The sequence below is a fragment of the Nyctereutes procyonoides genome, unplaced genomic scaffold, assembly GCF_905146905.1.
Source record: "Nyctereutes procyonoides isolate TBG_1078 unplaced genomic scaffold, NYPRO_anot_genome, whole genome shotgun sequence".
In the NCBI taxonomy this organism is placed as follows: Eukaryota; Metazoa; Chordata; class Mammalia; order Carnivora; family Canidae; genus Nyctereutes; species Nyctereutes procyonoides.
In genome coordinates, this window is record NW_026575030.1 from 24,765,167 (window position 1) to 24,790,236 (window position 25,070).

Here is a 25,070-nt window from a genome sequence, read left to right on the forward strand (position 1 = left end):
AGAAAATAAACACTGCCCTCCCTTATCCCTGTCAATTTGTGCATGCAACACTATGCAGTTATTTCAAAAATTAGAGATCTACATTTTAAAGCTTTCGACACTTCAAGTGTCATTAATCATTTTCCTGTCGTCCCTCTGGATGTGCAAGCTTCAAGTCTGTAATAATTTTTGGTTTGCATGCAAAAGCCTGTATACGTTTTTCAACTTGTAAAATACTTTCACTTCTATTCCATGGGTGCATTTTGGATTCAAGGGATTTGGGGAGGAGAGAACCACATTTAGGGAATATTGTTAGGAAAAAAAAAACAGGTCTTAAGCTCTACAGAGTTTAAATAGTACATGCAGTGAATACAACGGTGCTACGTTAACCGGTAGTGTGACACGGGATGGAATTGAAGGTACATAAAATTGTATGTATACAAGAATGACTGGCAGTTACACAACAAATGCTGATTGGTGAAAAGATCACAGCATTTGGACATTAAAAAATAGAAATCCTGGGTTCTAGCCCTTTCACCTATTTTCTCACCACCCCCTCCCCCAAGAACCCCCCCCCCCCCGCCCCATCCCTACTGTGTAACTTTAGAGATCTCACATAGCCACTTTGGTTGGTTGTAAAGAAAGAACGTAAGCTGTCCGAAAGCAGGTAATTTCCTCCTGCTCCAAGATTTTATATTTAAAACAAGAGTTTACATATGGCTGGGTCTCATTCTCAGAGCCAAGGGCTTCTCCACCACAGGTGACTAATTTGCTTAACAATCTTCTTGCTCAGGGCAAAAAGGTGACGTTCAGCTCAGCCTCCACCTCCATGTTCGCCACTCCGAACATCCCCTCCGTCACCGGCTCACGTTTGAAAAGCTTACCTTAAGGGCCCGGGCTGAGTCAGCATCTGCTGCACCTGTGTCCCTGGATTGTGAGCAAGCAGATCGCAGGAAGAGGCTGGAGGGCATCAGCTGCAGCAGAGGACAGAGTTCTGTTGAGGAGGCAGGGGAAGCAGAGAAAACTTCAACAGAAATAGTTCAAGTGTTTCGAAGTTAAAAATAAAACTATATCACAAGGGGCAATGTGACCAGGCTCAGCTTACGATTTTTTCTTTCCCCCGTCTTTATCAACACTTGGTCTCTACTGCAGTAGCATTTAGCAGGGGGAGCCGGAAGGGAAGTGAGCTTTTATATCAATAGGCTTTCCTTCCCTTGAGGAAGGGGGGAAAATCCATTCAAGAAGGATCACTTTCAAGGCCAGGATCTTGTGCGTGTGGTCAGCAGATCCAGCTGTGCTCACTGTGGCTGGTGGAGCCCTCGGGCCAGGCGGCTGCTCTAATTATAACCATGCTTTTCACCTAAACCCATCACTGGCTGAAGCAGCAACTTGTGCAAGTGACATGCGGTCCTGTTTCTGTTTCTCCTATTTCTTGTCATGACAAGTAAGTGGCTGTCCTCTCCTGCCCCCCCCCTCCCCCCCCCCCCCCCCCCCCCCGGGCTGGGGAAGGGAGGGTTTGTAATCAGAAGTCAGGCACAGAGGAAGTCCCGTGTGAGGGAATTAGAGGAGTAGGACTTAGCTTTCACGTAGTCCAACTTCCTTTTTTTTAGAGGAGGAGCTAGAGGTTTAGAGAAATACACTGTCCATCCAAGGTCACACAGCTGGCTAGTGGGGAGCCAGAGGAAAGACTCAGTTCTTTTTTTTTTTTTTTTTTCAAAGATTGATTGATTTGAGAGAGAGATGGGGAGAGAGAGGGGGAGAGAGTGGGAAGGGGGTTAGAGGGACAGGGAGCGAGAGAATCCCAAGCAGACTCCATCCCCCACCCCCCGAGCACAGGGCCAACACCAGGCTCCATCTCACGAGCCTGACGTCATGACCTGAGCCAAAACCAACAGTCCACTGCTTAACCGACTGTGCCACCCAGGCACCCCAAGACTTTTCAACTTTTAACTGAGTCTTTACCTCCTCTTCAAATTCAGCTATCTCCTGAAGACAGAGAATATATAATCCTAGCTTTGCTGATCCATGTGTGACCGAGTTACTTAACCACTCTCGACCTCAGTTTTCTCAGTTGTGAAAAGGGGATGAAAATACTTGGTGTGACTGTGTTAATTAGCTAACACACGGATGCATTACTATGTAAAGTACATGAGTGATGCCCAGCACGTACCAAGGATTCACCAATGCTGCTATTTGAATGTATGGACTGAATTCTGGTGCAATTAACAGACGCTGAATTACCTCTTTCCTCTAGATTCTTCTATGCATATGTGTCTATGTGGGTAAGCTCATTTGGGGTGAACAATTAGCAGTGGAAAATTATAAAGATTTTACATATTGATCTTCTATTTGGAAACATTGCTGGACTTGTTTATTAGTTCCAAGAGTCTTCTAATGGATTCCGTAGGATTTTCTACATACAAAACCATGCCATCTGTGAATAGAGGTATCTTTACTTCTTCCTTTCTTTTTTTTTTTTTTTTAATTAGTTTTGGAGTCTAGGTAGACTCATGTTTATTTTTTTTTAATTTTTATTTATTTATGATAGTCACAGAGACAGAGAGAGAGAGAGGCAGAGACACAGGCAGAGGGAGAAGCAGGCTCCATGCACCGGGAGCCCGACGTGGGATTCGATTCCGGGTCTCCAGGATCACGCCCTGGGCCAAAGGCAGGTGCCAAACCGCTGCGCCACCCAGGGATCCCTACTTCTTCCTTTCTAATTCGGATGCCTTTTATTTCCTTTGCTTGCCTGACTGCACTGCCTAGAATTATCAGCACCATGTCGAACAAGCGTTGTGAGAGTGGCCGTCCCAAATTTGTTTCCTGTGTCTGATCTTTAGGGGAGAAGCCTTCTGTCTTTTGCCATTAAGTGTGCTGTTACCCATGGATTTTTTGTAGATGGCGTGTATCAAGTTGAAGACGTTGGAGAGCTCATCCTGGTTTGTTAAGTGCCTGTCTCATGAAAGGGTGAGGAATTTTGTCAAGTGCTTTTCCGTGCCTGTTAAGATGATCCTGTGGTTTTTGTTCTTTATTCTATTAATATAGTATATTACCTTAATTATTTTTGTATGTTGAATCCACTTTGCGTTCCTGGATCAACCCCACTTGGTCTGGTATATAATCCTTTTTATATGTTGCTAGATTTGGTATTCAAGTATTTTGTGGAGGAATTTTGCATCCTTATTCTTAAGGGATATTACCCTACAATTTTCTTTAAGATGTCTTCACTCAGTTTTGGTATCAGGGTAATGTAGTCTCATAGACTCAGGAAATGTTCTCTTCCGGGTTTTTTGGAGAATTTGTGAAAGATTACTGTTAATTCTTTAAATGTTTGGCAGAATTTAGCAGTGAAGCCATCTAGGCCTAGACTTTTCTTTGTGGGAAATTTTGTTCTGAAGATTTTATTTATTCATGAGAGATATATAGAGAGAGGCAGAGACACAGGCAGAGGGAGAAGCAGGCTCCCTGCAGGGAGCCCAATGCTGGACTCGATCCTAAGACCCGGGGATCACAACCTGAGCCAAAGGTAGATGCTCAACCACTGAGCCACCCAGGTGCCCCTCTTTGTGGGAAGTTTTTGATTAGTTAACTCAATCTCTTTACTTCTTAAAGCTCTATTCACAACATTTCTATTTCTTGTTGAGTCAAATTTGGCATTTTGTATCTTCCTAGGAATTTGTTTAATCTGTTATCTAATTTGTTTTACAAATTATAAAAATCACACAAGTAGGGACACCGGGTGGCTCAACAGTTAGGCGCCTGCCTTCGGCTCAGGTCATGATCCCTGGATCCGGGATCGAGTCCTTCATCGGGCTCCCAGTGAGGAGCCTGCTTCTCCCTCTGCCTATGTCTCTGCCTCGCTCTCTCTCAATCTGTGTCTCTCATGAATAAAATAAATAAGTCTTTAAAAGAATTACACAATTATTCATAGTATTCCTTTATAGTGCTTTTTATTTCTGTAAGGTTGGTCATTATATCTCATCTTTGATTTATTATTCTAGTAATTTGAGTTTTCATCTCCTTTTTCTTGTCAGTTTATCATTTTGTTGATCTTTTCAAAGAATTAGCTTTTTTTTCCTTTCACTTATTTAAATATTTTTTATTTGGGTATAGTTGACACATAATGTTACATTGATTTCAGGTGTACACCATAGTGATTATCCCAGGACTTCTCTTTCTGTAACTGTCAGCTTGTATCACCCATTCTCCTTCACCCATTTTGCTTATATCCCTCCCCCCTCCCCTCTGGCAATCATCAGCTTGTTCTTGTATCTATAGGTCTTATTTGCTTTTTGTTTATTTATTCATTTGTTTGGTTTTTTTAAGATTCTACATATAAATGAAATCATGTGGTATTTGTCTTTTGTGATAACATGGATGAGCCTAAAGGGTATTATGCTAAAGGAAATGTCAGACTGAGAACGAACAAGCTTCTGATTTCATTGATTTACTGTGTTGTTTTTCTATTCTCTTATTTATTTCTGCTGTAGATTTCATTTTCTTCTTTCTGCTTGCCTTGGACTTGGTCTGCTTTTTTTTTTTTCTAGTTTCTAAAGGTATAAATTTATTGGTTTGAGGGCAAATCTTTTTTTTTTTAAAGATTTTATTTATTTATTCATGAGAGACACAGAGAGTGGGGGGAGGCAAAGACACAGGCAGAGGGAGAAACAGGCTCCATGCAGGGAGCCCGATGTGGGACGACGATCCCGGGACTCCAGGATCAGGCCCTGGGCTGAAGGCGGCGCTAAACCCCTGAGCCACCCGGGCTGCCCCGTTTGAGGGCAAATCTATGGAGACTGTAAAAGGATCAGTGGTTACTAGGAGTTGGGGAGAGATAGGGATAAGTGGGTAGAACACAGAGTTTTTAGGGCAGTGAAATTATCCTGTATGATACTATAATGAGGGATACATGTCATTATACATTTGTCAAAATTCATATAATGTACAACACCAGGAGTAAGCCCTAATGTAAGCTATGGACTTTAGGTGATGATGTGTCAATGTAGGTTCATCAATTGTAGTAAATGTACCCCTCTTGATAGTGGGGGAGGCTACATATCTGTGGGTGCAGCAAGTATATGGGAGATTTCTATACTTTCTACTCAATTTTGCTGTGAGCCTAACTGCTCTAAACTGCTCTAAAAAATAAAGAATATTTAAAAAATCAAAAGTAGAAAAAAGAGACAAAAAAAATCCTAGTCTAAAGGCCAACGTGTCTCTCGTAGATCTGTAGTCTTGCCCTGAAAAATCCCTCTGCAATGACCCAGAATGTGATGGGTAACAGAGATGGGCAAACCTGCTACTGCTACCAGCTTTGTTCATTTTCCCTAGTAAATATAGATCCAGTTATTATTATTGTTGTACAATGCACTACCAGGTTATTCACCTAATTTCTTCCATGATTTATTAATTACTTAGAAAGGTACTCTTTAATTTCTAAATAGAGAGATAAGTTAAAGTGCCTTCTAATTAAATTGCCTTATGATTTATAAAATGCTTATATGTTGATTCATCAGAGCTTGTTAAGATATGTTTTGTGGTCTAGTACATGATCATTATGTGCTTGAAAATAATATGTATTCTCTACCAGTTGGATGAAGATATTTACTTACTTCTCTTAAGTCAAGCTTATTAACTGTGTAAACACCTTTCCTATGCATGCTGAATTTTAATGTTTGACTTAGCAATTGCTAAGTGTTGTATTAAAATACTGCATTATGATTATATGTTGGTTTCATTTCCCCAAGAATTTTGTTAAATTTTTTTCATGTCTTGAGAATATGTTGTTAAATACATACAAATTCAGAATTATGGGATGCCTAGGTGGCTCAGCGGTTGAGCGTCTGCCTTGGGCCCAGGGCGTGATCCTGGAGTCCTGGGATCAAGTCCCACACCAGGCTCCCTGCATGGAGCCTGCTTCTCTCTCTGCCTGTGTCTCTGCCTCTCTCTCATGAATAAATAAATAAAATCTTTAAAAAAACAAATTCAGAATTATTATGTTTTTCAGGTTAATTGTTCCTTTTGTCCTTGTTTAATATACTTTTACTTCTAACAAAGTGTTTTGCCTTAAAGTTTAACCTGATAGATATTAATGTAATTATGCCAGCTTCCTTTCTACTTAAAAAATGGTTATTGAATTGACAATCCATTTTTTAAAAAACATAACCTTTTGCAATTATAAATTTCTTTCTAAGTACTGACTTAATTTCATCTCATAAGTTTTGGTATGTTGTGTTTTTGTTTTCATTCATCTGATTATTTCCTGATTTTCCTTGTGATTTTGTCTTTACCTATAGGTTATTTAGGAGTGTGCTTTATAACATCCATGTATTTGGGAATTTTATGAATTTCCTGAATTTTCTTCTATTGATTTTTATTTTCATTCTATTGAGTTTAGAGAACATAATTTATGATTTCAGCCCTCTTAAATTTATTATTTTGTGGCCTCAAAAGCCTTTTATCCACAACATCTCCTATGTCCTTCATTCAATTCTTAGATACTTATGTATTTTTCATTGAGAGGTATTTATTTATTATGTTTTATTTCATTATTGATTTGAGAAATGCTATTAATTTTAGAGGTTGATAATGTCCTGGAAAATTTGCAGAACAGTAATTCTAAAAGTAATTCTAAATGTTGATTTTGGCGATTTACCTAGATGATCATCTCATCTTCAAAAAGTGTTTTATTTCTTTCTATGCCAGTTCTTACATTTCTTAGTACTTATGGACTAATACTATATTAAAACTAATGGTGTTTTCCCTTTAAATTTTGAGTAAAAATATCTTTTAGAAAATCCCAGTTCCTAAAGATTAGGAACAAAATGAGTTTTTATCCTGTTCCCATTAAAGGTGGATGGCCAGTCCCTACCCCTGATGTTGACTCTCTTTTAAAAGTCTAAGATAGGAATACTATTCAGCTATAAAAAAGAATGAAATCTTGCCATTTGCAACAACATGGATGGATCTAGAGAGTATAATGCTGAGTGAAATAAGACAGAGAAAGACAAATACCATATGGTTTCACTCCTATGTGAAATTTAAGAAACAAAACAAACAATCAAAAGGAAAATAATGAGAGAGAGAGAGAGGGAAAGCAAGAGGCTGATTCTTAATTCCAGAGAACAACCTGATGGTTACCAGAGGGGAGGGGGAATGGGTTAAATAGATGATGGAGATTAAGGAGTGCATTTGTTGTGATGAGCACAGGGTGATGTATGGAACTTTTAAATTACTATATTGTACACCTGAAACAAATATAACACTGTATGTTAATTAACTAGAATTAAAATAAAAACTTGAAGTATTCTCCTCTAAGATTTTTAAGGTTTCATGTCTCACATTTAAGTCTTTAATTATTTCAAATTTCTTTTTGTATATGGTGTAAGAGAGTGGTTCACTTTCATTCTTCTGCATATTGCTGTCCAGTTTTCCCACCACCATTTTTTGAAGACACTATCTTTTTCCTATAGGATATTCTTTCCTGCCCTGTTGAAGATTAATTGAATTTACAGTTGTGAGTTCATTTCTGGGTTTTCTATTCTACATATCTATTTTTGTGGCAGTACCAGACTGTCTTGATCACTACAGCTCATCATATAACTTGAAGTCTGGAATTGTGATGCCTCCAGCTTTGTTCTTCTTTTCAAATTTGCTCTGGCTATTTGTGGTTCCATATAAATTTCAAGATTATGTTTTCTAGCTCTGTGAAAAATACAGTTGGCATTTTGATAGGGATTGCATTATTTTTTAAAGATTTTATTTATTTATTCATGAGAGACACAGAGACATAGGCAGAGGGGAAGCAGGCTCCCCACAGAACAGAGCGGCCAAGTGGGACTCAATCCCAGGACCCCAGGATCACGACTGGAGCCGAAGGCAGATGCTTAACCTACTGAGCCACTCAGGAGCCTGATAGGAAATGCATTAAATATGTTGATTGCTTTGGGTAGTATAGACATTTAAACAATATTTGTTCTTTTAATCCATGAGCATGGAATATATTTCCATTTCCTTGTGTCATCTTCAATTTCTTTCATTAGTGTTTTATAATTTTCAAAGTACAGGTCTTTCATCTCTTTGGCTAGGTTATTCCTAGGTACCTTATTGTTTCTGGTGCAATTGTAAATGGGATTGATTTCTTACATTCTCTTTCTGCTGTTTCATTGTTGGTGTATAGAAATGCCACAGGTTTCTGCAGATTGTTTTTGTGTCCTGCAGTGACCTAACTGAATCTGTGTATCAATTGTAGCGATTTTTTGGTAGAGAACACAGGTAGTAATCTTTTTGACAGTGGCATAGCAACTTCTTTCTAGATGTGTCTCTTGAGGCAAGGAAAACAAAAGCAAAAATAAACTATTAGGTCTTCATCAAAATAAAAAGCTTCTGCCCAGTAAAGGAAGAAATCAATAAAACTAAAAGGCAATCCACTTAATGGGAGAAGGTATTTGCAATTGATATATACTTTGGATATTAATCCTTTATCATATAAAGAATTTATAAAACTCACCACCAAAAAAATGAATAATCCAATTAAAAAAATGGGCAGAAGACATGAATAGATATTTTTCCAAAGAAGACATACAGATGGTCAATGGACACATGAAAGAAGTTCAATGTCACTCATCATCAGGGAAATACAAATCATAACTACAATGAGATATTACCTCACACCTGTCAGAATGGCTAAAATCAACACAAAAAACAACAGGTATTGGTGAAGATGCAGAGAAAGGGGAAGCCTCTTGCACTGTTGGTAGGAATGGAAACTAGTGCAGCCACCCTGGAAAACAGTATGGTGGTTCCTCAAAAAGTTAAAAATAGAACTACCCTATCTATGTCCCAGCAATTGCACTACTAGGTATTTATCCAAAGGATACAAACATAGTGATCCAAAGGGATGCATGCATATATACATATGTATGTATTTATATATCCATACATATATGCATGTATATATACATATATATACACATATACAGTGAAATATTACTCAACCATCAAAAATGAAATCTTACCATTTGCAACAGTGGGTAGAACCAGAGGGTATTATGCTAAGTGAAATAAGTCAGTCAGAGAAAGACAAATATCATATGTGGAATTTAAGAAACAAAACAGATGAACATAGTGGAAGGGAGGGAAAAATAAAATCATATATTTAAATGTATATATTTCTAAACTTACAGTATCTATTTTGAGGTGCATATATATGTATTTGAAATAAAATGTATAAAATATTAATTTATAAATATTGATCTTTTTCTATCTATATTTAATTTTTCTATTCAAACTTAGATATTTTATATCTTCATCAACACTTTGAGTGTTTATGAGCTCTAAAACCTTCTAGTTGGCTTTAAAACAAGAAAATAGTTTATTCATTTATTTGGATAAATCATGTTATGGATATACTACAAAATTGAAAATATCTTTGTTCCTCAGCCACCCAATTAATCTCTCAAGCTGTTTTGTTCAATAAGGCAGCCACTATTCAGCATGGCTGTAAAGCATATGAAGTGTGACTCATTCCACTGAGTTACTGAATTTTCAACTTTATTAAATTTTAATTTTAATTTAAAACAGACACTCAATCCAGTTACTGATAAACTTTTTTAGTACACTCGGAACAATTTGGGTCTTCTTTTTCAATTAAATTTTATGAACTCTAAAAGCATATAAAGTATTTATGATGAAAATTTAGCATCTAGATTGAGATACACTATTAAGTATAAAGTATTCATTGGATTTCAAAGTCTTAATATGAGCAAAAGAATATAAACTATCTCGTTGGACTGTATGTGTCTGTTTAGCAAAGTGTTACAGTTTAAGATATTAAATTCTATATTACATATACATCGTTTGATTTAATTATGTATTAAAAGTAAAGGTAAAGGCTTTAAATTTATTAACTATTTGTGTATGCTGAAACATACATATAAAAGTAATTAAAGAAAAAACTTATAGGTGATAAAAATAAGGAAAAGATTGACCTTTGTGTGTATATATTTTAAAGATTTTATTTATTTATTTATTGAGAGAGCACAGTGAGTGGGGGAAGGGGCAGAGGTTGAGTAGAGAGAGAATCCCAAGCAGACTCCATGCTACGTGGGGAGCCTGACACAGGACCGATCCCATAAACCTGAGGTGAAATCAAGAATTGGGTGCTTAACTGACTGAGCCACCCAGGTGCCCCTTTGTATATGTTTTTAGCTTTTTATATACTCTTTAATCATTATTGACTTATGTGTTTATTTGAAATATTCCTTTTAGTAAAACCATAGCAATTTTTTGCATCTAAGCTTTATGCCCATATCTTGGTGTAATAACCAGTCTCTTCTAATATCTATTCCTTGTGTTTTTCAAATGGGTCTTGGAGCTATTGATTGTGTCTTCCTAATTATCTGTGCACAAAGATGCAGAAGAAAGACAGCAGAGAATCATCAGGGCTTATGAAGAGGAGAACCCTCAAAATATTAACACATATACATTGGAAAGTTCAGAAGACTATTCTGAGAAAAGATGTTTTCATACAAAAGCTGAAAGAATCCATCACTAGCATAGCTTCACTATAGGGTATGTTAAAGGCCATCTGTCGGGCAGAAGGAAAATGTCACGTGTCTGATTAAGGACTTGCACCTGGAATACGTAACAAACTCTTACATCTCAAAAATAAGAAAAAGTCCAATTAAAAATCTTTTAATCCTAATTAAAAGACTTGAATAAGCATTTCACCAAAGAAGATATATAAATGGTCATGTGAAGGACTATGGAGAAATTGGGATTCTCATATACCAATTGGAGATCACTAGTGCGACTATAAAATGATATAGTCACTTTGGAAAACAGTTTGGCATTTTCTTTTTTTAAGATTTTATTTATCTATTTGGGAGAGAGAGTGCACAGAGGGAGCAGGAGAAGCAGACTCCTCACTGAGCAGGGAGCCCAATGTGGGGCTTAATCCCAGGACTCTGGGATTGTGTCCTAAACTGAAGGCAAATGCTTAACTGACTGAGTCACACAAGAGCCCCTAGCATTTTCTTAAAAAAAGAGTTTAACAGCAGTTGACTAAACCTCCGACTCTTGGTTTCGGCACAGGTCTGATCTCAGTGTTGTGAGATTGAGCCCCAAGTAGGGTACAGCACTTATGTGGAGTCTGCTTGAGTTTCTCTCTCTCCCTCTGCCCCTTCTTCCCTCCACCCTGGTGCTCACACACTCCTCTCTCTTTCTCAAATAAGCTCGTTTAAAAAAATTATTCGTTTAATATAAACTTAGCATATAATTCTGTTATATATTATACTAATATATGGTTATATTATAACCAGTAATTCTATTCCTAGGTATCTACCCAAGAGAAATGAGAACATTTATCCATTCACAGATGTGTGCACAACAACTTTTGGCATCATTGTTCATAATTGCCAAAACCTGATAACAATCCAAATCTTGTTGTTGAATGGATATACAAATATGGTATATCCTTACAATGGAATAACATTCAGCAATAAAAATGAATGGATTACTGATACATTTTACAACATGGATGAACCTCAAAAATATGCTATGTTAACTGAGTTATATATATGTTGAGATTGCATCATGGACTCATGGGAACTCATTATACTATTCTGTTTTCATTTATATTTGAAATTTATTATATAACATTAAAAATAAGTAAATACAATGTATCTTTAGCAATGATTTTCTCCAAAAGGAGACAGATACACCCTGAGAGAGAATGGTTATGAGCAGGGACTATGTTTTCCAAGATGAGGTGGAAGAAGTGGAGTGGAGATTCCATAACCTCTGAATCGCTTATTAATGGTAGAAATTTTGTTCAGAAACGTGATTTTCTAGAAATATGATAGGAATGGATTAACTTCTTCCCTGAGTTTCATAAACCATAAATAGATGATGCTAATAATGCTGTTTTCTAATAGAGTTTATAAATGTGTTACACAAATGTACTAATGTCAGGCATCAATACACACAAAACACTAGAATGTATGGCACATCATATATACAACATAAATGTTTTCTTTTTAAAATTTTATTATTTTAGAATATTTGTCATTGAAAATGAAGTCTGTTTACTTGAAGTTGTAAACTGTATTTAACATAGGCTATATAACAACTTCATTACATTTCTAATAATCAAATTACTGCCTCTGAACTTACAGATCTTAGAATAATTAACTACCTCAGCATATCAAGTGTAAGTTAGGAAAATATTACCAATTACAATAGTTAGTTTTGTAGAAAACAAATTTAAAAACCATATTACTAATTCTTATTATTTTCCTATATAATGTGATATAGGAAATATACTTCTAAGAAAAACTCACAAAATTATAGTTTATATATAATATGTACAGAGTAAACTATACAAAAATTATACCAAACCTATTTTTAGTGACTCCTTCAGAGAACAAAGAAGGTGGAGGTAGAACTGTCAGGAATGGTCGGTAAGTAAGTACTTGGCTTAATCACTATAATTTTTTTTTTCATTTTAGACCCAGAGACACCTACAGGTTGAGTATCATTTTTTTTTTAAATAAATGAGACCAAGTTATATATTTCTTGTGTGATTTACTTAGAGCATAAAGCTGGAAAAAACAACTGAAAACAATGTGTTAATTTTTTTTTCTTTTGGGGGGTGACATGATGGGTATTTCTTATAGTATTCATTGTTCTTTTCTGTATTTTAAAGAATAGATTTTATTAAGACAACCAGTTACATTAACAGAAAATTTTCATGATCATATCAAAAGATGATAGAAAATTAAAAAAAAATATTAAAGTGATTTCTGATAAAACTTTGGTCAAGGTATATATAGAAGGTAAATACCTTCTGTGACCAAAAGAGCTCTACATCAATAAGGATATATACTTAATGAAAACATAAAAAAGAAGCATGGCTATTAACGTAAATAAAGGCAAAAATGTCCTCTAACATAGGCACCGTGCAGCCTTGAACTAGTGTACCTAGCAAATGCAACAAAATATGAAAAAGAAATAAGTAGTATAACAAAAAAGCAAACGTGTCATTATTTGTAAAAAAATGAAAAGTACATTTTGAAAAATCCACTGAAAAAATAATATTGTATAAATTATTTCAACATGCTGGAAGAATGTAAGATTAAGATGCAACAAATAAGTGTTTTAAAGCAAATAAGAAGGCAGCCAGGGTGACTCAGCGGTTTAGCGCCGCCTTTAGCCTAGGGTGTGATCCTGGACACCTGGGATCGAGTCCCATGTCAGGCTCCCTCTGCCTGTGTCTCTGTCTCTTTCTCTCTCTGTGTCTCTCATGAATAAATAAATAAAATCTTTTATAAAAAAGTAAAAAAAATAAAGCAAATAAGAAATGTAATGTTAATATTATGTTTTAATTGCTCCTATATATAAGATCCTCAAAATATACAGAATGCTTAGGAATATATCTATATGACATGTAAAACTATATGAAATAAATTATAAAAGTGTACTAAAGGCATAAATGATCATTTCACTCATGTGGAATTTAAGAAATGAAACAGATGAACATAGTGGGGAAAAATAAGAGACAGGGATAAAACAGGCTCTTAACTAGAGAGAACAGATTGAGGATTGATGGAGGGGAGGTGGGCAGGGGTATGGGTTAAATGGGTGATGAGATTAAGGGGGGGCACTTGTGATGAGTGTTAGGTGTTATATATAAGTGATGAGTCACTAAATTCTACTTCTGCAACTGATATTACACTATATGTTAACTAAAACTTTAAAAATTGAAACTAAAAACAGCATATTATGTTCTTGAGATAAATGACTATAAATATTAGAAAAACATTAATCTCTCCTTCCAAATAACTACATAACTATAGTTTAATCCTAATCAAAATATTTTTTTTGTTCTTTGAACTATTTCTTTTTATTTACAGTTTGTGTTCAATGCAAATCAATTCCCAAACATGAGAAATTACTAAGAATCAAAGCATAAATACACAAACACAATATGTAATCCAAAATAGATGTACAGCGTTTAGATATGAAACTAAATGGAATGTTCGTTCACACACACCATAGCTAGAGTTCTGTTGAATATGGTTGTTCATATGGAGTATAGGTTCCTAAAGATGGGAAAAAATGCCTTTGATTATCAAGACTATTGTGGCTATATTAGATACTGGAGCATCTAAGCATCAGTGTATGACCACGTGAACAAAAGACCTTAGAATGTCTATTTTTTTTAAAGATCTTAATTTATTTATTCATGAGAGACACACAGAGAGGCAGAGACACAGGCAGAGGGAGAAGCAGGCTCCATGCAGGGAGCCCGATGTGGGACTCGATCCCGGAACCCCGGGATCACGCCCTGAGCCAAAGGCAGATGCTCAACCGCTGAGCCACCCAAGGTGTCCCTAGAATGTCTATTTTTAAAAAAGCTTTCTGTGCATCTAGGCAGTTGTGAAAAGACTTACTTTCCCGAATCAAGCCCGTTTTAGGCTTAAGACTAGGTTCTAATTTCATCTTGTGCATGAAATTCCAGTAGATTTAATAGACATTCATCATCTAGACAATAGACCATCACATATTTTTCAGACCAATCAAATTTGGGATGCACAACATTTACTGAATCAATAAAATAAGGTGTGGAATTAGCAAGTTTCAATGAAGACTTGTTTTTTCCTTATCACACTGGATATCTAGACGCCATTTGGATTGGGTTGAGAAGATGGGGAAGTATAGATGTTGGTCTGAGTCTCTTAAGGGTAGAGCTATAGAAGGGAGAATGAGATCACAAAGAGACTGGCTGCTTGTGCAGAGTACCATCAGTAGCTGTGGTAGTGGTATTAACTGAATTTGGGGAATGTCCAGGTATTCTGGGAGGTGTTTACTTGAAAGTATTGACAACAGTTGTTTGCTTTGAATAAATCTGTGTGGGTAGGAGCAGCACCAGAAGCAGCAGCCCCAGTCCCAGTCTGGTCACTATCACTCTGCCCAGGTCCACTCCACTGGCATTGGTGCCTAGCACACCTCACTGGATGCCAGGGTGAGTGGAGAATCTCTGGCTTGGGGTGGGTACAGGCAAAGTCCCTAATCAGCATCTTTTAAAAAATATATTTATTTATTTTAGAGAGACAGAGCAAGGGGAGGGGTAAAGGGAGAGAGAGAATCTCAAGCAGATTCCTTGCAGAGTGTAGGGACTCACATGTGACCCTGGGGTCACAAACCTGAGCCTAAATCAAGAGTCAGTCCTTTAACTGACTGAGCCCACCCAGGCGCCCCTTAATCAACATCTAAGTAGAAATTTTTATGGACCCTACAAGTTGTTTCCAAAATTGAGAGAAGAAATTATCTAAAGATATCTGAGAATTTTTAAAAATTTTTTAATTTTAGGGATCCCTGGGTGGCGCAGCAGTTTGGCCCCTGCCTTTGGCCCAGGGCGCGATCCTGGAGACCCGGGATCGAATCCCACATCAGGCTCCCGGTGCATGGAGCCTGCTTCTCCCTCTGCCTGTGTCTCTGCCTCTCTCTCTCTGTGACTATCATAAATAAAAATAAAAAAAAATTAAAAAATTAAAAAAATAAATAAATAAAATTTTTAATTTTAAAAGGAAGCAGAATGGGCCAGACTGACCTCTAGCATACTCTAAATAGGTAACATATGGAATGCAGCATTATTGGTGCCACAAAGGTTAATTTAGTATAGAATACAGAAAAAACACTAATGTAGTTGGAAGGTAGCATTTCCAGGTTGTAGGAATAGAACAAGTGGCCATTAGTGTATAAGCAATTAAGTTACATTCTAATTCACAAAATTAAAAAGCAATTACAGATAGATTTAAGTTTATTTCTTAACATTTATATTGAAATAATAGAACAAAAACCTTAAATGGTTAAAACAAATTGCATCAGACTAGAATGAGTTGTAATATATATGAAAGGATTCATACACCTATTTTATAAAAAAAATTGTTAGGGCATCTGGGTGGCTCAGTGGTTGAAGTGCCCTACTCTTGATTTTGGTTCAGATCATGACCTCAGGGTCATGAGATCAAGCCCCGTGTTGAGCTCCTCATTGGGAATGGAGCCTGCTTAAGATTCTCTCTCTCCCTCTGCCCCTCCCCATCCCACTCTAAAAAAATCGTTAAAAAATACTGAGAAAAAAAACCAAATTCCATCATAAAACTGCATCAAAAGTATGAAAGAATAATGTCTAGAAAAGAAGGTAAAAATGTTTAAAGTGGTGAAAAATGCTCACCTTCACTAGTGATTCATAATGTGTGAATTAACACAGAAATGAATTAATTTTTCTCCCAAAAGACTGGCAAAAATTTAACTACAAATGAAGCTTTATTGATAAGTAGGGGAATACATACCATTATTTATTATTAGTGGAGGTGTAAAGTGGTACAAAATTTGAAAAGAAATTGAGTAATAGCTTTCAGTTTAATAGACTTCATACCATTGAACCCAGAATTTTTACCACCAGTAATTTAAAATGTTCTATAGAATGCTGGTGAAATAATCTTCTGTATATCCATAGCTTCAAATAGTACCCAATCATTTACATTTTAAAAATTGTGGTGAAATACAGTATAAATTTTTCTGTCTTAATCACTTACTTAGTGTGCAGTTCAGCAGTGTTGAGTACATTCACATTGTAGTAAAACTAATCTCCAGACTGCTTCCATCTTGCAAAACTGAAACTCTATACTCATTAAATAACAACTCCCCACACATCCTCTCCCCCAGCTCTTGACAGCCACCATTCTATATTCTGTTTGTATGAATCTGACTAATCTAGAGACTTCATGTAATTAGAATCATATATTACTTGTATTTTTGTGACTGGCTTATTTCATGTAGCAAAAAGTCCTCACATTTCTTCTACATTGTAGCATGTACCAGAATTTCCTTCCTTTTTAAGACTCAATAATATTCCTTTCTATGTATATAACACATTTTGTTTTTTTTTTTTTTTTAATCCATGGACCTGTTGATGGATACTTGGGTTGCCAAATATCTACCTTTTGGCTATTGTGAATAATGTTGCTATGAACACGTGTATACAAATAGCTCTTTGTAACCCTGTTTTCAATTCCTTAGGGTAGAATTTCTGGATCATATAGTAATTCTATTTTTAATTTTTAAGATACCACCATACTGTTTTCTATAGTGGCTGCACCATTTTATATTCCCACCAACAGTGCACAAAGCTTCCACATCCTTGTCAGCAGTTGTTATTTTCTCTTGTTTTTTGATAGTTGCCATCCTAATTGGTATGAGGTGGTATCTTGCGGGTTTGATTTGCATTTGTCTAATGATTAGCTATGTTGAGAATATTTTCACTTGCTTGTTGGCCGTTAGTAGATCTTCTTGGAGAAATGTCCTTTTATTATCAGATTTTGCTGTTATTGCTATTGTTGTTGAGTTATAGGAGTTCTTTATATATCTGGATATTAACCTCTCATCAGAGAAATAATTTGCAAATATTTCTTCCCCTTCCATATGTTGCTATTTTACTGTTGATTCTATCCTTTGGTGCACAATTTATTTTGATGTCATCCAATTTTTTAATTTATACTTTTGTTGCCTCTGCTGGTGGTGTCATAGCTCAGAAGTCATTGCAGATCCAAAGTCATGAAGCTTTCCCCCTATGTTTTCTTACAGTTTTACCTCTTACATTTGGGATTCATTTGACTGTTATAACTGTCCCTCCTTCAAGGAGTGCTGTGGGCCCCCAGGAGAGGGGGTCAGGCTGGAAGGAAGGCTCACTGCAAGAGAGGGAAGGAGGAGGGAGGGGAGAGACAGGTAAAAGGGAAAGGCAATTACTAAGAAAGTTTGGATAACATAGGGCAGCAGTTCTCAGTGTGTTCTGAAGGCTCATACGGGTCCCTGAGACTTTTTCAGGAGGTTCCCAAGGTCAAATAATATAATAATATATACATAATATTAAGATGTTTACTTTTTAACTGCCATTTTATCACAAATGTATAGCGGAATACATTTAGAAGAACTTCATGGGGCCCATGGGTGGCTCAGTCAGTTAAGCATCTGACTTGATTTCAGCTCAGGTCATGACCTCAGGGTTGTGAGATCAAGCCTTGCAGTGGACTCCAAGCTGGGCCTGGAGACTGCTTCAGATTCTCTCTCCCTCTGCCCCTCCCCCACCTCTCTAAAATAAAAACCAAAAAAGAACTTTATATTTGGGTTGCCTGGGTGGCTCAGTCGTTTAAGTGTCTGACTCTTGATCTGGCTCAGGTCATGATCTTAGGGTCCTGAGATGGAGTCCTACATGAAGCTCTGTGCCGGGTGGAAAGCTTGCTTAAGATTCTCTCCATCTTGCTCTGTCCCCCTTCCTGCTCCCGCACATGTGCACATATGTGCACTCTCTCTCTCTCAAAAAATTTTTTTAAAAATTGAAGAACTTCATAACTCCAACTGATTATTGTATACCGATATTTTACAAATAACCAGTATGTGCCATTACAAACACATGCATAACTGTAGTAAAAGATCCTCGCAAAGGGCAATGCAGACCAATGGATTTTCATGTCATAGGTTATGCAAAGTTCACTGATATAATTTCAATCACATAGCAACTGTTTTTTTAAAAAAATTACCACTTGTTGAGATTGTTTTGTAGTTTCAAAGAATATCCACAATTATCACAAAGACTACTAGAATACTCCCTTCCTTCCTAACACCATAACCACGTAAAGCCAGATTTCAACATGATGTGCATAGGCTAGTTTCAGCAAAAACAATATGTCATAAAAGGTAAATGGAAAAGTAGAAGAAAATTGGTGATTGTCAGAGGGGAAGTGGGTGAGGTGGTGGGCAAGACAGGTGAAGGAAATTAAGTATAAACCCCAGTTTTAAAATAAGTAAGTCATGGACATGAGAAGTACAGCATAGGGAAAATAGCCAATAATACTGTAGTAACATTGTATGATAAATACACTCATTGTGGTGAGCATTAATTAATGTATAGAATTGTTGAATCACTATGTTGTATACCTGAACCTAATATAATATCATATGTCAACTATATTTCAAAAAAGAAGAAAAGCAGAAGAGAATTATCTTTTACTAAGCCAGATAAAGTTACTATAATGTAAAACAACGACATTCTTCTTACTTTTTTTGTGGGAAAATTAGTTAACTTGTAATGCATTGATCATTTTATGCTGATGTGAACAAATATTTTTTTATTTTTCAATTTTAATTTCTAATGTAAATGTCTGAAGGTATAACCTACAGCAACTAAAGCTCTTTGGAGTCCTCAACAATTTTTAAGAATTAAAGAAGTTGGGACCAAAATGTTTGAAAAGCAATAATAGACTATGGGCCAGGGACTGACATTTAACTGAAGGAAAATTAAACTTAGCTAAGCTTCTGTTCTTCAATATAATCTTCAGAGTAAATGCAGTAATACAATTATGCAATAACATACAATAATAACATTAGAATGTTATTCAACATAATAATAGTCAAAAAATGATGATAACATTTGGAGATGTTTCATATGAACCAGATGTTTAAGTGCTTCATGTGCATGATTCATTGAATTCTAAAAAACACATGGGGGTAAAGTACAATTGTTAATATCTTCTTAGAGATGAAGAGAAGTAGGGTCTTAACGTTTTGTCAGATAGAGTAGCATAACGGGGAAGGAATCAGGTCTTCCCTACTGCCCTAGGCACCATCTAAACCCCTGCCTGGCATTGAGAATCTGCGGCTTAAACTAGCATTTAAGAAGCTAACAAAGAAGCTCCTATTTCAACCCGACTCAGGTGTTTTCCCAGGTCAGCGCTATGGAGAGCACAAAAGAATTGCCAGCAGGACACTGCATATGCTCGGCAAATATTTATTACCTGCCTCCCACAAGTGGTCACTTATCTGGGTCTGGTGATTTGGCAATGAACAGAACACACCAGAATTGCTACCCTAATGGAGCTTGTTGTGATGGATATTCTCAGGAGGATTTGCAAAAGCCAGGCTGGTCTAGATTGGGAAAGGATGAGAGCCCTGCAAAAGCAGATAGAGGAATCTTATATCTGCCCCCCTGACTTCATGAGGCAATCAGACCTTCTGGTCTAACTTCTGTTCTCAATTTACAACCTTCTCTTTGTTATCTTCCTCCAATGGAAATGGAGCTGAGTGATTTGCATCCTTTAATCTCTTTTAATCCTTTTGGACCACTTAAATTCCACATTCTGGACCCCATCATTCTTCCTTCCACTCCCCTGCTTACTTACCTATTATGAACCCCTTTGGAGAGACCATTTTCAAGCCTGCTCGATGATGCTGTCTCTGGAAATTGAATTTTTTTTGTGTCCTCATGGTGAATTTACTTATTTATTCATGAGAGACACACAGAGAAAGGCAGAAACATAGGCAGAGGGAGAAACAGGCTCCACACAGGGAACCTGACGTGGGACTCAATCCTGGGACTCTGAGATCACTCCCCAAGCCCAAGGCAGACATTCAACTGCTGAGCCACCCAGGCCTCCCTCTCACGGTGAAATTAAATGTTTTTGAAGCAATCAGATCCTTGCACCACCCATATATCTCCTAATGTCCCACCCTTCTTTCATTCAGTCATTTATTCACGCAATAATAGTGTGCTTAGAGACCAATGTAACTTAGAGACTACTATAACTGCTGCTGGAAATAATCATTATTCTTTTTATACTCAAATTCTCTACTTTTGACTGACCTCTTGAAGCTGATTGCTGTATTCTTTCGATACCACCATCTCTTTACTTTTATTCTTGCTTTGTTTATAGCTGTAGTTGTGTCTCCTTAAAATAGTAATCTAATCTCAGAATTTTAATGTGGACCACATATGTTTACACTTGATAGGATCATGATGAGTAATATATTTGGGCTGATTTCTACTTCCTTATCTTTGTGTTTTTTCGTTTTTGTGCTTTTTCATTTTTCCTGCCTTCTGTTGAAATGGTTACACTTTATTCCTTCCCCCCTTCTTACAATGGTATGTAATCACATGCAAGATTTAAAGTTAGCATTAATTTTTCACATTCATACTTGCTTTAAAAAATTCAAAATTAATCAGTTTCTCAGTACTTCTTTCAAATATAATGCTCTTTGGATTGTTGACGACTCCCGTGCCTTCAGGTTTTCATGTTTTGTTTTGGTTTTTTTTGTCTACCCTTTTAGATCAAACTTGCTTTTATGTTCCTGAAAGTATTCATTGTTATTTTCTGTCATAAATATTTATTTAGACTCAACCACATGTTTATCATGTTCTTTGGTCACTGGTTGCTTCTCATCCTCCTTTTTTTCCCTCTTGGGAACAGTTTTATTCCTTCTGAAGTAGAATCATTAGTAATTCTTTTAGTGATGGTCTGTTAATTGCAAACATTTTCAAATGTTCTTGGGCTGAAAATATCATTGTCAATCCTCTATGACAGGTTAGATGAGTATAAGACTTATTTATTTGAGAAGTCTGCTGATAGTCAAACTTCTATTCCTTTATAGGTGATCTTTCTTTATTCTCTAGTCGCTTTAAAAAGGTTTGTGCTTTGTCCATCATCTATGTGTTTACCTCTAAGTGTTTAGGTAAGATTTGTTTTTATTTATATTGTGTATGTCTTGGTATATGTTTTCAATCTGAACACATTGAATTTCTTCAAGTATGGGCATTTCTGAGCCAGTATCTCTTTGTGTATTGTCTTTCTTCATTATCTCTACTAGCTTTGGGAATTTTCATTAGATTTATATTAGACCTCATTCCGTTCTTCATGTTTTTTAATGACTTTATTTATTTGACAGAGAGAGGGAGAGCACAAGCAGGGGGAGCAGGAAGCAGAAGGAGAGGGAGAAGGGAGCCTGATGTGGAACTCTATCCCAGGACCCTGGGATCATGATCTGAATTGAAGGCAGGTGCTTAACTGACTGAGCCACCCAGGCTCCTTGTTCTTCACATTTTTAAACTGCTGTTATCATCCATAACTTTCTGAACTACAGCTTATATAGCCATAATGCTAAAAGTCTTATATATGTATTTAATCACTCTGGCTGATGCTTTTTGTTGACCCTTAATTTGTTTTCTCTGTGGTGCTTTGCCCACCCACTCATGCCACCATCTTTCTTAAGTGGACTAAAGTCTTATTCATTCATTCATTTATTCTTTTATTCACCCATCCATCACTTATTTTCCCCCCAAATTTGTTTGTTTCTTGAGTTATAATTGACCTATAACATTATATTAGTTTCAGGTTTACAAAATAATGATTTGATATTTATATATATTGCAAAGTAAGTCTAGTTAGTATCTGTCACCACAAATAGTTAGAATTTTGTTCTTGTGATGACAACTTTTAAGATTTACATTCTTAGCAACTTTTAAATATGTAATATAGTGTTATTGACCTTGGTCCTTCCCATCCCTCCCATCAGCTAGTCCAGAGAGCATAGGTTTTGACTAAGCCATATACATCTAGAAACAAAATCCCAGATTCACACTCTGCATCCTACCAAAGAAAGAAGGATATTCACCACATAACAAAGGAAATGTACCCTAAGTAAAGCACAAACACAAGACAATGGACAATAGGAAGGAAAAGATTTAGGAAGTGGGACAATAATTGACAGGTGTTCCAAAACGAACACAGTACAGAGAAATCTTGCAATTTACCCCAACGCTGCTCTTAACATTTTTCTTATTCCCTCTTGGTATCTCATTCTCTTTTTAAATGTCTCTTAGTTATCCATGACTACTTATTTGTTATTTCTGTCATTCTCTTCCTTACCTATTGGTCTTCTCTTTCTCCATTCCTCTCCCTCTCCCCTGTTCCTCTTCTTTCCTCCTTCCTCTCTCTGAATCTCTTTCAAAAACTCAATTTCTTTCTCTTATATTGACTTTTATTCTCTCAATTTTTCTCTTAGTCAGACTCTGTCATTAACTCCCACTCAAATTTTGACAATATCTAAGTCTCTGGAATCTCCATTTCTCAACATTTTTCTCAAAATGAACTCAATTTCTGTCCATCTCTGTCAGTCTTTTTAAATCTCTTTTTTTCATCTTTCTTACTGATTCTGGCTACCCAGTTTTTCTCTGTCACTCACTTGCTCTCTCTCTTTCTTGGTATTTCTACATTTCTTTTAGTACTTTCAATGTCTTAATGTTCTTGATCCTTCAATCTTTCTCAGAAACTTTTTTTCCCCAAAGTATCTTACTCAAACTCTTATTCACACTCTCTCTTTTCTTTTTCACAAAAGATAGAAAAAGTTTCAAAATCATAAAGGTAAAATGTTGATATATTTAATGCAGAATCTCAAAACCCAAAGCTTCTATAGCTCAAAGGTTAAAACACAGACTGACTAAAGCTATCATCTGTTCCCTGGATAGCAGCTTCCTCTCTGGTGTCTCTGCCCTATCGCATCCCCTAATCCTGAATGAGCACATAGTCCATTCCCCCAGGGCTACCAGAGAAACCAGGGATGGCAAGCACTAAATGACAAGTTGACTGGCTATTTACATTTCAGGGTCTCAAGTGTGATTTATTTGAGTCTAGTATCCCAGAAATATATCCATTCAGTATCTAAAAAATTCAGCTGGACCATAATTTAGTTCACATATATTTTCTATACATTTTTATCATGCCCTATGTTGTGTAGCATGTGTTGAGGGCTGGGAACACAATGACAGGCAAGAATGAAAAAAGTTTCTGCCCAAAAGAAATTTGTAATCTACCTATTTGCTTGGCCATTAAAGGTAATTTAAAAGGAAATGGCATTTAATCCAGGAATTAATCCTCTTTTGTTTTTTGCTGAAAACGTGAATAAAGCCCAGGATTGATGGTGCAGGAGTAAGCACTGACACTCTCCTTCACTTGGGGAGTGTTATGATTATTTGATCTTTTGGGAACTATTTTAGGTGACTGTCATTAAAATTTTAAATATTTCTATAAACTTTTAGTCCATTCTTTATATTTGAAAGAATTTATTAAAATATGAAAAGATGCTATAAAAAAGATATCTAACTATGCAATGCTATTCATTATATTTTATTGTCAAGATTCTAGAATAAACCTAGATGTCTGTCAATAGGAGAATAGGGGGGATACCTGGGTGGCGCAGCGGTTTGGCACCTGCCTTTGGCCTAGGGTGCGATCCTGGAGACCCGGGATCGAATCTCACGTCGGGCTCCCGGTGCATGGAGCCTGCTTCTCCCTCTGCCTGTGTCTCTGCCTCTATCTCTCTCTCTGTGACTATCATAAGTAAATAAAAATTTAAAAAAAATAGGAGAATAGGTAAATAAATTATGATATATTTATTTATATTAATTACTCTGTGGCAATAAAAATGAATTTGGAAAGCCTATTTAAAAATACAATAAATTAATGTATTTATGTTTATCTCCTTCAAGTGAATTCAAGCCTCTTACATGTACTATTTTTGTTTATTGCTGTTTCCCCAGAGCTAAGTACTCAGTTTGGAACAAATTAAAAAAAAAATAGTTGTTTTATGAGTGAACACTTGAATAGATGATGGATGCGTTAGTAGTTACTGAGATGGGAAGATTCCATTGGCATTTTTTTTGACAAGAACATATATTACATTTGAGCATAAAGGCCAATAACGAAAAAATAATAGAGAGAAAGAAGCAAACTGTTAATAGGGGTTATTTTAAGGGGTTGGGATTCCATTGATCATTCACTTTCTTCATTATCTGTATGAGTCATTTTTCATTTTTCCAATAAAGAGCAAAAAATGAAAGTTAAAAAAAAATCACATTTTTTTCCATCTCTCTCCCATTTCCAGTCTTCCTAGTCTTGAGTGGACCCAGAGCAGAGGTCATTCCAGCTCTGCCTTCAGGCAGCTCCTCTTTCCTTTGCTCATACCCCTTCCTGGCCAGTTGTGAAAATGCAGATTTCTCCACTGCAGACGGAGGCCAATCTATGAAGAAATAGGACTTTAGGGTTGTGCTGTATGAGGGAAGAGAATGTACTGGGTAATGATGCCCTACAGCATGATGGCAAAAATTCCCAGTTTCAGAAGTTAGCAAGAGGAAAATTGTTGACTGGGGTGGTAGCACAAAGCATCTGTTGAGAGGGCAGGCAATTGTCTGGTACCCTAGG

The 25,070-nt window shown here is 36.4% G+C and overlaps 1 protein-coding gene across 3 annotated transcripts in view; it reads right to left on the reverse strand.

Annotated features, from left to right (window-relative positions):
* The window catches only part of FBXO40 (F-box protein 40), a 61,246-nt gene that overhangs the window by 18,123 nt on the left and 18,053 nt on the right, over nucleotides 1-25,070 (reverse strand). Inside the window, exons 1-2 of one of the 3 annotated variants that reach the window (XM_055316319.1) lie at nucleotides 1,085-1,404; nucleotides 864-973 (exon numbers count right to left, since the gene is read on the reverse strand). The gene's annotated coding sequence lies outside the window, so the exon portion shown is untranslated. Of the gene's footprint in view, nucleotides 1-863; nucleotides 1,405-25,070 lie in introns of those variants that run through there. The other 2 variants (XM_055316321.1, XM_055316320.1) reach the window with 2 other exon arrangements.